Genomic DNA, 13,895 nt, shown 5'->3' on the forward strand with positions numbered 1-13,895 from the left:
TTAGATGAGGCCAAAGGAAGATGGGTGGAAGAGCTCCCAAGTGTCCTATGGGCATATAGGACGACAATAAGAACACCAACCGGGGAGAGTCCTTTTCGCCTCGCTTATGGGACCGAAGCCCTCGCCCCGGTCAAAATTATGGCATCGTCGTATCGAGTGCTCAACTTCGATGAGAAGACCTATGAAGATGGACTGAGAGCCAACCTTGACTTCCTCGACGAAGTTCGAGAAAATGCCCTACTCCGGAACATGGCATACCAACAGAGGACGGCAAAGTACTATGACTCAAGAGTAAAAGAGCGGCACTTCCATCAAGGGGACCTTGTCCTCAGAAAGCTTAGCGCATCCCAACCCAGGCAGCAAGGAAAGTTAGCACCAAACTGGGAAGGCCCGTACATAGTCTCCAAGCAAATTCGCCCCGGGACATATTCCTTGCAGACTCCGGGGGGCAAGAAGGTGCCGAGACCTTAGAACTCGAAAAATTTGAAGAAATTTTTTCAATAACTTAGCATGCTTGTATTCGGCTTCAGCCCCCGACGTTTGATTCAATTAAATAAAGTCTTTCTCCACCACTTAACGTATTTGTAAGCTCCTAAATCAAAGTTGTAAGACCGGTCCTCATAGACCTGGCCGACCTCAAAGACCCACCCTTATAGGTCGGCAACCAAGTCGTAAGACCGGTCCTCATAGACCTGGCCGACCCCGAAGACTGACCCTCATAGGTCGACAGCAAAGTCGTAAGACCGGTCCTCATAGACCTGGCCGACCTCAAAGACCGGCCCTCGTAGGTCGGCAACCAAGTCGTAAGACCGGTCCTCATTGACCTGGCCGACCTCAAAGACCGGCCCTCATAGGTCGGCAACCAAGTCGTAAGACCGGTCCTCATAGACCTGGCCGACCTCAAAGACCGGCCCTCATAGGTCGGCAACCAAGTCTTAAGATCGGTCCTCATAGACCTGGCCGACCTCAAAGACCAGCCCTCATAGGTCGGCAACCAAGACGTAACACCGGTCCTCATAGACCTGGCCGACCTCTCAAGAGCAAACTCCCCCCTTGGCTGAGCCTAACAAAGTTTGAAACTAAGCTAAGGCATTACGCTCGGCCAGGAAGGCTGCTCGGCCACGCGTCCGCTTATATGATAGCCTGTCCAATCGGACCGATGGGAATGGGGAATTAACTAACCAAAGCGAAAATCACATTGACCTCGGGCATGGCATGGCTGAGCCACCGACCACATGAAGCATGGGTAAAAAATAGACAAGTCCCTAAGCTCGGCTAGCGGAACGACTCGGCAGTTCGGCCACAACCTCAAATGGAACAACGTACACAAGGAAGAGAAGGTTAAGAGTGCTGAGCTAAAACACTTGGACAAATTCTGGCAAAAATAGACTTTTTATTCAGTACAGGCTGACTGCTTGACATGGTTACAATGAGGGCAGTTCGGCCCCAAAAAAAAAAAAAAAAAACAAATTTTTACATCTCAATCTCCTCGACAATTGACTTGGGGGCGACCTCGGCCACATCCACGGCGACAGGCTCGACAAGGAGGTCTTGGGGTTCAGCATCAAGGGCGTAGAGGTCGGTCTGCATAGGTTCCTCTAGGGGCAGAGCCTGGGTGACCTCGGCTCCCTCCTCATCTCCCAACTCCCGGGCAAAGGTAGTCGCATCATCATCAAAACGTGAGAGATTGAGATTGGGGTAGACCGCCTTGATCTCGGCCAAGAGATCAGCCCGACCTACCTCAAAACCTTCGGCGTAGGGAGGCTTCCTGATCTCATGGCAAACATCAGCGTACTCCTTCGATTGGAGATAGTCGCTGATCGCCTCGTCCTGAGCCATGGCCAGGTCCTCCTTGGCCTTCTCCCTCGCCTCGGTAAGCTGAGCCTGCAGAGCCTGGACCTTCTCCTTTTGCCTGATCACCTTGGCCTGAGAGCTCTCCACTTCGGCCTCGACGGCAGTAAGCTTCTCTTGGGTCTCCCGACGCCTCTGAACGGCATCCTGGGCATCCTGGTAGGCCTTCTTGCACTGGACGACCAAGGAGTGGTTCTCGGTCAAGAGCCGCTCAAAACGAAGCATGGTCTCCACTGCCTTGGCGAAGCCCTGCAAAAAGGCATGAGAACAAAAGTCAGGACAGACTACACAGGTCGGACCTAACCACAAGAGCCGACCAGGAAACTCACCATGTTGAAATCCTGAAACAACGTGGAGAGGAGCTCAGGATCAGACAGCGCCTCAAGCTTCTCCCTGTCAGCCGGCAGCCGGCCTGTGTCTAGCCATTCCTTGGCATGTGCGGTCGACGTAAATGCCGAGTCCCCTGGGAAGAGGCGCCAGGTTGGCCTCACAGGAACGTTGCTAGCCGAGGCCCTCCCCAAGACATATCGGGAGATGTTGGGGGGTGAAGCCACGGGCAGAAGGCCACCACTCGTCAGATTGACCGAGAGCTTCTAACGCTTGGTGTCTTTCGGCGGGCTCCTCTCGCCTTTTCGGCCTTCCCCTTTCCTCAGAGACCCCGCTGGGCTCGTACTCTTCTCGGCCTCAAGGCCGACCACAGCGTCTGACGGACCCGGCATCACGGCCTTGCCCTTGGGGGCCTTGGAGGACTCGCCCCGGGACTTTTTCTCAGCGTTTTTCTTCCTTCGGTCCGCAAGGGTCTCGGCCCTTAGCCGAACTGTATCCATAGGGGGAATGTGGCCGACCACTGCAAGAGAAACCGAGAACATAAAAAATAAATCGAAAAAGAAAAGAAGACTAAGTAAAGGGGTCAGCTCGGGCAACAAAGACGGGCTCGGCTCGGGCTCCTACCAGGGGTCATATGCCACCTCTGAAGAAACCCCTCGTCCTGAAGCTGGAGGACATCGAGGGCGCGGACGCTGGAGGATCAAGTCAAGCGAGGTCATCTCGTTCTCGGTCAGGGGTAGTACCCTGTTGACATAATTCAAATGGATCTCCTTCTACTTGGCTCGGAGAGGGCTATTTGGGATCGAAGCAAAGAAAAAGCGGGGCTTCCACTGCTTATTGAAGCTCGGCGTGCCGACCAAAAACTTGTGGCAGCCCAGGGACGCACTCTTCCCAGATCGGCGGCTGAAATAATACCACCCCTTTTCTGAAGACTTCTTCAAGAAGAAGAGCCGAGAGAAGAGCGCCACGCTTGCGCCTCGGCCCATCTCACAAAATAAGGCGTAGAAGCCGTACACGGCCAGCCAAGAGTTTGGCACCAGCTGACCCGGGACAGATGGAAATGGTCCAAGATCTGGTCCATCAGGCCGAGGACGGGGAGCCTGAACGCATACTTGAAGGGCAGCTCGTACAAAGCCACCTCGCCGGGCCTGATGTAGCAGGCCATCTCCCCTGGGTTAGGAGCTCAGAGCTGCATGTCCTCGGGGATGGCATAGGTCGTCCTCAAATAGTTGAGGTCAGCATCCTTGATCGTGCTCGGAACGGTGCCAACACTCCCTTCTTCGAGCTCAGGAGTGTCAGCGGATGAGCTGATCGAACCAACCCCCACTTCGGAAGAATCTCCCTCACTTGACTCCTCATCGGATGAGGACGACCCAGAGTTCTCAGCTCGGTTCATGGCAATTGGTTGGGCCGCGTGGTAGAACTCCAGGAGCAACGGAGGCTCGGCCACCTCGGCCTGACGAGGCTCTACTACATCGGGCTCATCCGAAGTCAAGCCCAACAAGTCTATGGTGGGAGAACGAGCGCGGAGCTCTCGGCTCGAACTAGCGCCCTCTGCGGCCTCGACGAACAGCTCGCCCATGAGACTACTACCAACTGACATACTGGGCGGAGAAGACTTACTGGTTAAAGAAGAGCTGAGGGTGAGCTAAGTGCGGACGAAGCAAAGGCCGAGCTGATCACGAACCAGTAAACACCAAGCGCTACAGAGCTGAAGAATCCGAGCTTGTCGAGAAGTCAATAACTTAGAGCAGTGTAGAATGAATAGTTAGGAGTCGTCTATTTATAATTCTTGGGTTGTACTGATCCAACGGCCGAGCAGAGCTCAGCATAATTCAACGGCCCAGATCAAAGGACATTTTGAATTCCCGAGCCTGCCATAATGACTCTGCTAACGTGGCACTGACACCCAACCGTCAGACCGTGCAATGTCAAATCCACGGCAAAAAATAAGCTCGGCTCGATCGTAAAAATCTTCCAGACAAGCAGACCTGAAAACTTCACTCATCAGTGCCGAGCCGACCCCTGATGAGTGGGGGGGGCCTGTGATGAGGCATAAAACACCCCACCCATCAGAGGCTGCCACATGGCCGACCTGACCTCAGTCTGAGAACCGAATTGGGCCGAGCAGGAAACTGGGCCGACCCCATCTCCGATAAGTCACCTGACAGAGCCAGACTCGCACAAGCTAGCCGGTGGCTGAGGCCGAGCTCTGAGCCGAGCTCATACAGGTTAGCCATAGACTCCTGGCCGAGCTTACTGCCGAGACCAACCTCTCGAGCCGACCTCCCAGGCCGAGGTGATGGCCAAGGCCGACCTACCATGCCGCCCTCCTAAGCCGACCTCCGAGGCCGAGCCCTCCTCCACTGAAGCTGCCATAGCGCCCCACCGGGGGTCTTCGGGCCATGTCAGCGCATCCCAAGAATCACGGGATAAGGATCGAGCCACGATCCCAGCGCAACACGGAATCACACTCTACATGGACTCTTACCTTAATAAGAGCCCGACCCCGAAAATAGCTCTCCACTCCGCTTTACACTAGGGAACCTTCCGAAAGAAGGACTCCTACCATACTAGGACTCTCCCAACTGTCTCATCTCATCCTCACTCTATAAATACCCAGGTATGGAGCACCATTCCTCATCTTGCTTTTCACTAGGCAGTTACGTTGTTGCACTGGGGATCTAACTTTAGCATCGGAGAGTCCTAGGCCGGAGCCACACCGGCTCTCTTGTGCTCATCACTTAGTCTTTGCAGGCTCATTCGTGGGCGAACCAAGCATCGGAGATTTCCACACGCAACACTTTCTAGCAGTGATTAGATTTCTAAGATGAAATTTTAATTATTGGGGTTCTAAAGCACTTAAAAGCTAGGGTTTAATTGGAAAAATCAGATAATACAACATCAACGGATCAGATAACGGACAGAATTCTAGTCGAAGTTTAGTTGATCTTAGGGAATAAGATGCTAAAATATCAGGACAATCCAACAGTTGGATTAGATGATATGGAAATATCCTACTGCACCAGGGATCTAAAATTACAGATTTAGAATAGAACTCGATGGTAGTAATTTTATGAGAACTCAAATCTATTTTTTGGGATGGTAGTTTGGACCCGGGCCTTAGGCCTTAGGCCTTAGGGTCGTCTCTATAGACCTCATCCAGGTTTGGGCGAAGCTCCCTACCATCCCTCGCCTCTACTCTTTGGTAGAGGATCCGACTCTACCATGAGATGGTGAAGTCTCTCATTGACAGCTGTTCAAATTAAGATTTGTGCCCTAGGTTTCAGAAAAGGAAATCAAGGATTGAACTAGTCAGTCAAAAATGGAGCAAAATCGAGAGGAATCAGCTGGGTCAATCATGGCCAAAAGCCAATCTCAAGATTTTGATCTTACGACTGCATTCATCTGTCGGGTCGGAATCACATTTACACCTATCAGTCATGTACCGAAAAACACCAACTCTAATCAACGGTCAACGCATAGTCCATAGGCCCATACACCGTCCTTTACTACCAGTTTGTGGGCCCCCATCAAATTACTATTTTTCCTTCTTCAATTTTCCCTTCAAAGACGGTTTGGTCATGTGCCCATGCCTATTAGAGTAGAGTAGTAGACCCACCAGGCCGTAAGCAATACGGCAACAGTCACCACCACCGTCAATACTTCTTCTCCCTTGTAGCCTGTGGGTTTCCACCATCTTTCCCACCCACGTCCCCCGTCCCCGTCGTTCAATTCAGGGGGGAGAAAAAGTAAACAAGCAAAAGCCCACTTAACCACTTTTTTCAAACTTCCACAAAATCTTGGAATCTGAGTAATTTTAACTTGTAGAATCAAGTTCTTTGACATGTTTCCAAATTATGGTTTGTGTGCAAATCCAAGCTGTGTTGATTTAAAGCGTGTCTAATGGGACTTGATCTACTGTATGAGTGTTAGATTGGATCAATCTAATATTAAATAAGTTAAATGGCTTGATTTCACACGTTTTATCACTTTTGGAGCTTTTGACGTATCGGTCAAATAGTTAATATTTTGTATCAAAGTCAGGCTGATCCTGATATCATCCATTAAGGTTAGTGTTTGGAAATGTTTGCTTTCTAACAGTGATTAGATTTCTAAGATGAAATTTTAATTAATGGGGTTCTAAAGCACTTAAAAGCTAGGGTTTAATTGGAAAAATCAGATAATACAACATCAACGGATCAGATAAAGGACAGAATTCTGGTCGAAATTTAGTTGATCTTAGGGAATAAGACGCTAAAATATCAGGACAATCCAACAGTTGGATTAGCTGATATGGAAATATCCCACTACACCAGGGATCTAAAATTACAGATTTAGAATAGAACTCGATGGTAGTAATTTTATGAGAACTCAAATCTATTTTTCAGGATGGTATTTTGGACCCGGGCCTTGTCTCTATAGACCTCATCCAGGTTTGGGCGAAGCTCCCTACCATCCCTCGCCTCTACTCTTTGGTACACTACAAGAAATATGATTTTTCGCGACGGTAATAAACCGTCGCCAAAAATAGATATCTGTCGCTGAAACTATAAGCGACGGTAAATTTAACCGTCGCCAGTCCGTCAGCTAAACTGGCATCGGGGAAAATCGCGACGGTAAAACTGCTACCGACTAGCAAAATAATTTTTGCCGACGTTTTATATTACCGTCGCTAAAAATACATTTTCACGACGCTTTATGTTTCCGTCGCTAAAAATATATTTATGGCGACATTTATGCTTTCGTCGCCATAAATATATTTTTAACGACGGAAACATAAAGCTTCGTGAAAAATATATTTTTAGCGACGGTTTTAATAGTCACTAAAAATGTAAATATTAGACGACGGTCTTTTGTATACCGTCAGGGAAAATCTAATTTATACGACGGACAATTAAATAACCGTGGGTAAAAATAAATCTTTAGCGATGTAATATGTTTACCGTCGGCAAAAATTGTTTTTTTTTTTTTCCATTTATATGGTATTCATTGTTTGTAATTCAGAAAAGGAAATTTTCACCTGCAATTTACATCTATATATAATATTCATTCCATAAAAGAAAAACTATTAACTACAAAATCCATATATTGTAGTTAATTCATTGCTTTCCATTAACACAAAAAACTCAAAAGGCTAGGATTCCTTTAAAATTCACTTTCAATCAACTCTCCACCAATGTTGTTAACCAAAACACCAACAAAAAAAACCCAAAGAGAAAAAATTTCTAGCCAAAGGAACATCATAATCTAGTACTCCTTCTAATAAAATACTTCATCACCGTTGCTCTCCACATTGCAGATCAGGAACATCATAATCTAATCCTCCTTCCAATTTTCATCCTTTTGAATTTCATAGTTGGAACTTTCTAGCTTCTAACTTCATTGCACCTGAAGGAAACATAGATGAACAAATTACACATAAGTTAAAATCCTTTGAAGGACTAAAAGAAACAAAAAGGCATCATCTTCACACTAAGAAGTGGCAAACCATATCCAACCTGCCAAGTCATCATCTTGACACTTTAATTTCATTGATAATGCCAAACCAAACTAAACTATCATTTTTAATCACTAACACCACATTTAAGTAAATATAGGTTGTATTTCCGACATCAATTCCATAAAGTTCAAACAACATGATCAGAAAAATGAAAAAAAAGGAATCATGATATATATTCCAACAGTAAAAAAGAAACAAACATGTCCAGGAAGAAGGTGACTAAGGTGATCAGCAAGTGCCTTGGAGATCTAAGGAAAGTACAAAAGCAGGGTGCATTTTCATCTCACTTAGACAAAAACCATGACATTGTTGCCACGGTTAGTGTGCTAAAAGAGTCACTGTCCTCAATATCCTCAACCAGTAGCACACTTTGTCTTTCGTAAGCACCCAAATTTTTTTTATTCTAGGGAATTGCCTTAGGATTTCACTTTGTACATGGAAAAGGAATACATGTATACAGAATATAAAAACAGGTTCTCTGATCATTTCTAAGTAGGAAATAAATATGAAAAAACAGATCAAGAAAACCAAAAAGTAGATGAGAACAGGTTTTTCCAATATCACAACCCAAGTAATAAACAATTTTGGTTCAGATTGGCATTTCTGAGTCTAATTATATACAATCTAAAACAAACCCAATATGGCACTTTACAAACTACCCCAGCTGATCCACCTAGTATTTCAAGGTTCAGGTTGGTACTCTCAACCTAATTACTAAAGGGGTCCTTGAGAGTTTTGCAAATCACAGTTCCTTGTTGTAACTCTCCATGCTAATGCTGTAATTTCAATTAAATTGTGATACAAGAGAGAACAAAATTTATGAGTAGTATCATTAGCAAATTACAAGTATACAAGTGCACAAATTTATAGTTTCGATTTCTAGTTAGAGTTGGAGATGGCTATTGAGATGTTTAGGTCTAAGTTTATACAGCTTTTCTCAAGGGATTTAAAGTCCATAATATCTCTCTCTTACTACTTCTATTGAACTGAGGGATATATTCTTCCACAGGGCAAGAGAAAAAGAAAGCATGCACACCTGCAGATCAGAAATCAGTTTCTTTTCATTTATATAGATTTCTTCTACCAACCATGACACTCAAATGAGAAGGAAATATGCATATATGTCATTGACCAAAAAATAAAACCAATGGGAAGATGTACAAATCCAATAAGGTCAAATTGGGAATTTTTATTTTCAATGAAGTTGCAAGCAAGTAGCAGCAATGCAACAGCCATGTAGTATCATTGATTCATCGTTACAAAGGAAAAAGAATAAATATAAATCAAATATATGTAACACTTCTCACCAAAGATATATGTTCAATGACATGGCCCACTCATCACTGAGTCAGAGATTAGTTCAAAACTGGGACAATCAAAGATGCATCACATGGCCCACTCATCTACTGACTCAGTGAGAGAGAGAGAGAGACAGAGAGAGAGAGAGAGAGGGAGAGAAAGATATTAATAAATCAAGGGAAGCAGTTTTCTGTCCGGGAGTGTGGCCTACGCCAGCACTCCCATGTGTCTATATCTCTCCTCCTTAAAACAAGGGGGCTAGTGTCTTTTCACATGGGGAGGAGAGAGATAGACTCATGCAAGTGCTGGCGTAGGCCACACTCCCGGACAGAGATCTTTTTCCGATAAATCAAACATATGTAACACTTCTCACTAATCATCTTCAAAATTTAGTAAGAAGACAAGGAGAGCAAGAGAACAATGATGGGTTGGTACTGCAGATTATGGGTAGTTTTACTTGCACTGGCACTAATGTTTTCTCTAGGGGCAAACCAAGGCCAAGCAAGAGTTCTTCCATCACAACCACAATCTTCAGTGCATTCTCAAGCTAATGAAAATTTGCAGGCAGAAATGAAGAAGCAGCCCATGAAGCAAGTAAAAGAAAGCTTTCACAAGGTACCTCCAAGCATGTCAAATCCAATCCAGAACAAGTAATCTCCCTACCACCTGATGTCCCTTCCCTTCTTTTTTTAAGAGTGAGTTTTTTTCAAGATGAAGTTTGAAATGTGTTATCATCTCAACAATGAAATTTTTCTGTTTCCATGCATGCTAGGTTAAAGCCTCATTTTAATGGGTGAAGGAGAAGAAATACAAATTGTCATAGCAGGTTTTTTTCCACTACGAAACCATTCCCAATTTTCTATGGACAGTGGGAAAGTGCATAACATCTTTTAGGTAGTCTTGTATTTTATACTTTGTAGACTTTACTATACAACAAACAAGGCATTACAGAAGAAAATGTCACATGATGTACAGACGAATGACCCCAAAAATAGTAATTTTCTCCACATAAAACCATCCTTGCACAGGAACCCCATTCACAGGATAGCTAGACATTGGAAATGGCAGAATCGAAACTCAAAATCATACTAACCTAATTAGTAACAATAAACCAAAGAAAATCTAAAGGAAATGAAATTAAGCAGATTAATAAATAATGAGTACAAAACAAATAAGATTTAATATGTCCCTCTGGAGTTCAGACCCCACAGTAATGGCTTGCATACTGCCAACTCTCCTATTATCTCTAGGAGGACAGTCACTGAAGTGCTGTTGAAATTTCTAGAAGAAATTAACATGCTCGTGAGATCTTTGTTTACAATGAATCTCAGTCATTTCAGCTATTATGGCAACATGTTGTTCTGAGACAACTCTGGTTAAACAAATAGTTGTCTGTTTGATAATATAAGCCTAACTCCATATGGGCCTTGTAGTAACCTCGACTTTCATATTGCAAAAACCAATGAAACAGCATGGATTATGAAGCATGCAAGAAAGCAAAATCTTCATGCTCGATTGTTAAATCATCAAAATATTGATAACATAAAAAATGAAAAGCAAAAGAAATCTAGACCACCAAGCAATTTATGTATTTATCTATTTACTCATGGAAAGAAGAGATAATAAAGAAGACCATTACAAATCAACTTATTTGGAGAACCATAGTTCAGTAACAGAGTACAGGAATTGCTTCAATATTCTAAACAAATGATAAACGGATGCAACCTGACCTGTGAGTCACAGATTCTAACAATTTTTCGGATCAAACCCCAACAGTTCTCATGTAAAATGGATGAATGGGAGTAATAAATGGTTCTGAAATACCAGAAACCAGAACAGAGTCACATAAAACCCCAGAAACACCAATAACCATATTGCTTTGTCTTCTCTAGGTAAGACACAAAGACACCTTCAAAGTGTAAACCCAGATATATTTGGAAAGAAGAATTAGAAAAAAACTTGCCACATGCATAGAAACTGGACACAGAGAGAGAGAGGATCTTTTCTTACAACTCCTTCTCTGTTGTGTTCCTTTACTGTTTTTTTTTTTTTTCATGAACTGGCTCTACTCACAATCTAATAACTGTTAGATAGACCCTTGCACTTCTTCTATATCTATTTTTATATCTTAATTAATAGGTATAACGTATACATTTTGGTTTCTTTTTTAATATTTGGGTCCTGTCTTTGTTGTATTTAAAGTCTAGTCAAATCCCTCTACTTGGTTTATTATAAAATTTCTGCTGTAAATATACCATGCCTTCCTCTTCTGGAACTTCTTCGGGGTCAACTCTGCTTCCAAAATATGGTTCAGAAGAAGACCTTCAGCTTGTAATGGATCAAAGGAAAAAGAAGAGAATGCTATCAAACCGTGAATCGGCGAGAAGATCAAGGATGCGGAAACAGAAGCATTTGGATGAACTGATGGTCCAAATGGCTCAGCTCAGGAAGGAGAATAACCAGATCCTTACAAGTATGAACTTCACCACTCAGCACTACTTGGCCATTGAAGCTGAGAATTTAGTTTTGAGAGCTTAGATGGGGGAGTTGAACAACAGATTGCAGTCCCTTAATGAGATCATCCAGTACATAAATGAGGGCAATAACAGTTTTGAAACTGAGGAAACTCTAATCGGTTCTGATAGCTTTCATGAACCCATGGAATTCACTTTATCTAAATCAGCAACCTATCATGGCTTCTGCAGACATGTTTCAATACTGAAACTCCTTCCATATCCCATGGCTCTCTGAGAAGCTTGAGACTGCAATAATGGTTTGTTTGTGTTGTCAGTGGTGTTTGTTTAGGTTCTCAATGAGTGTAGAGCTACAAGGGGGTTTCTTTTTTTAACTCTCTCTGTCACTCTGTGACACTCTTTGTAAGTTCTACCTATCTTTCATCTTTTAGGGACTAAGGGCCTAATATTAGGGGTAGAAGTCACCAAGCTTTCCTTGAAAAATGCAAAACAATCAAAAGAGCTGCAGGCTGCTCAAGAAATGGCATATTCTAGAGGTGCTAGAGTGCCAAAAGGTAATGGTGCTAGCCGCAAATATTCTGATAGCAAGACTAATGGCATTCAGCCTGGGAGAAAGGGTCGTTTCTCTAGTAGGTCTAGTGAAGTTTCTGGAGCAGTATATGATGATGTGGAGTTCTGGAGTCTTGATCCAGATGATATTAAAATGGAGTTGCAGGCAAGAAAACAAAGAGAGGCTGCTCTTGAGGCTGCTTTAGTTTCACCAACTATACAGTAGGATGTTACATTGTTGAGGTTTTAATGGTTTCACTCTGAAACTCTAACAAGAGTTTCTAACCCCAAAAAAGGAAGAAGAAAAGAAAAGAAAAAAAAAAAAGACATCCACAGCAAGTAGTAATTAGAGCTAGGTAATTTCTAATAATGACCATAATTCAGAACTGAAAAAGATATCAAAAATATAACATCCTAAACACACTTAGAAACAAATAGAACAAAGATGAAAGTAAAACCTATTCTATTTTCTTTTTCCCCACCTTTGTTTGATCAAAACAAATCCAAATTAGCTCACATTCTACTGTTTTTACTTTTCACCATCACATCACCAATATAAACACATGTTCATACATATATAAACTACATATGCAAATCCATAGATAAACACAGAATGAAACGAAGCAGAAACAGAGAGCGAGCTAGAGAGAAAGGAAGTTTGAGATAAAAAAAAAATTAAAACAAGAGAACTTAACTACAGAAACCCTAAACACAAGAAGAGTTGATCAATAGGTATGTAAGAACTAATCCTTTCTGACAAATCAAAGAATGTAAGTAAAAAGAAGAGGAGAAGGAAGTTCCTACTTTTCCTTTTTAATCAATTCTGAATACCTCATTGACATCTTTGTCTGCCATTCTATTTTAAAGCTCGACCTTCACCATTGTGCTCCATTCCAAGGGTGCAGCCAATGGCCTTAAATCAAGGAGGAAGCAAAGCAACCAAGAGCAAACAGGTTAGAAGACAGTTTAAATTTGAATTTGAAGTCTGGGTCCCAAGCCGAGGTAAAAGGAACAGAGCAGATATGTGGATCTGGGAATTCAATTGAGCAACCGAAGTGACCGTCTCATGGTTGATAAACGAATGCAGACCAAGATGAAAACTGACCACTCAGAAATGTGGGATCTAAGAAGGTCCACCTCACCATCCAAAAAACATAACAAGATTGACACACAAGAGGTTCAGTAATGTCCATATTTTCTAATTCTTGCTGCCTATATTACTTGTATATCTCTTATTCCAAGTTGTTGGAGTTTTCTAAAGCTGTTCTCTTGATCTTAGTGCATAATTTTGAATAGAACTGTTTTAGCAAATTCCTAGTTTCTGTTTTATAGACGCCATGATTCCCATGACCCATAATTCATGTATGATGTTCTTACAGTCAACTTTCCATGAAATGTTTAACCAAATATCAAGAGAAATCATTGAATTTTTGCTTGGATTTGTGTTTCTAATATTCATGATTGAGTCTTGGAAACAAATACGAAGTAATCATTGTTTTGATTTTTAATTTGTTTTCCAAATATCTTCTAATTTAACCTTCTCAATGAGGGTCCACTTATTGAATCATTTATCGACCGATCTAATTGTTTATTTTCGTGTAAACTAAGTTTATTTACCATTTCAGTCTGCACTTTCCCTTCTTTAGAATGATGTTTTAAAGAAGAAAATGAAAGAAGAAGAGTAGAATGGGAAGAAGAAGTTGAAGGAGACAAAATATAAGAAGCATTGCAGAAGAGATGGAGAGTGGGAGCTGCTGCCCTGTTGCAACAGGGCTGGAGGTCATGTGAAACCATATGAGATGGTGAAAGGGTGAATAGTTGGTGGATCCACTGAAGAGTGTTGTGAAACCATATCAGCCGGGTTCAACAGATGTCCAACAATGTTAGGTCGC

General features: G+C 43.0%; 1 pseudogene; it reads left to right on the top strand.

Annotated features, from left to right (window-relative positions):
- Positions 1 to 11,126: 11,126 nt before the first annotated feature.
- LOC122671806 lies at positions 11,127 to 11,887 on the top strand (annotated as a pseudogene).
- The last annotated feature ends 2,008 nt before the right edge of the window (positions 11,888 to 13,895 follow it).

This window comes from Telopea speciosissima, chromosome 8 (assembly GCF_018873765.1).
Source record: "Telopea speciosissima isolate NSW1024214 ecotype Mountain lineage chromosome 8, Tspe_v1, whole genome shotgun sequence".
Lineage (NCBI taxonomy): Eukaryota > Viridiplantae > Streptophyta > Magnoliopsida > Proteales > Proteaceae > Telopea > Telopea speciosissima.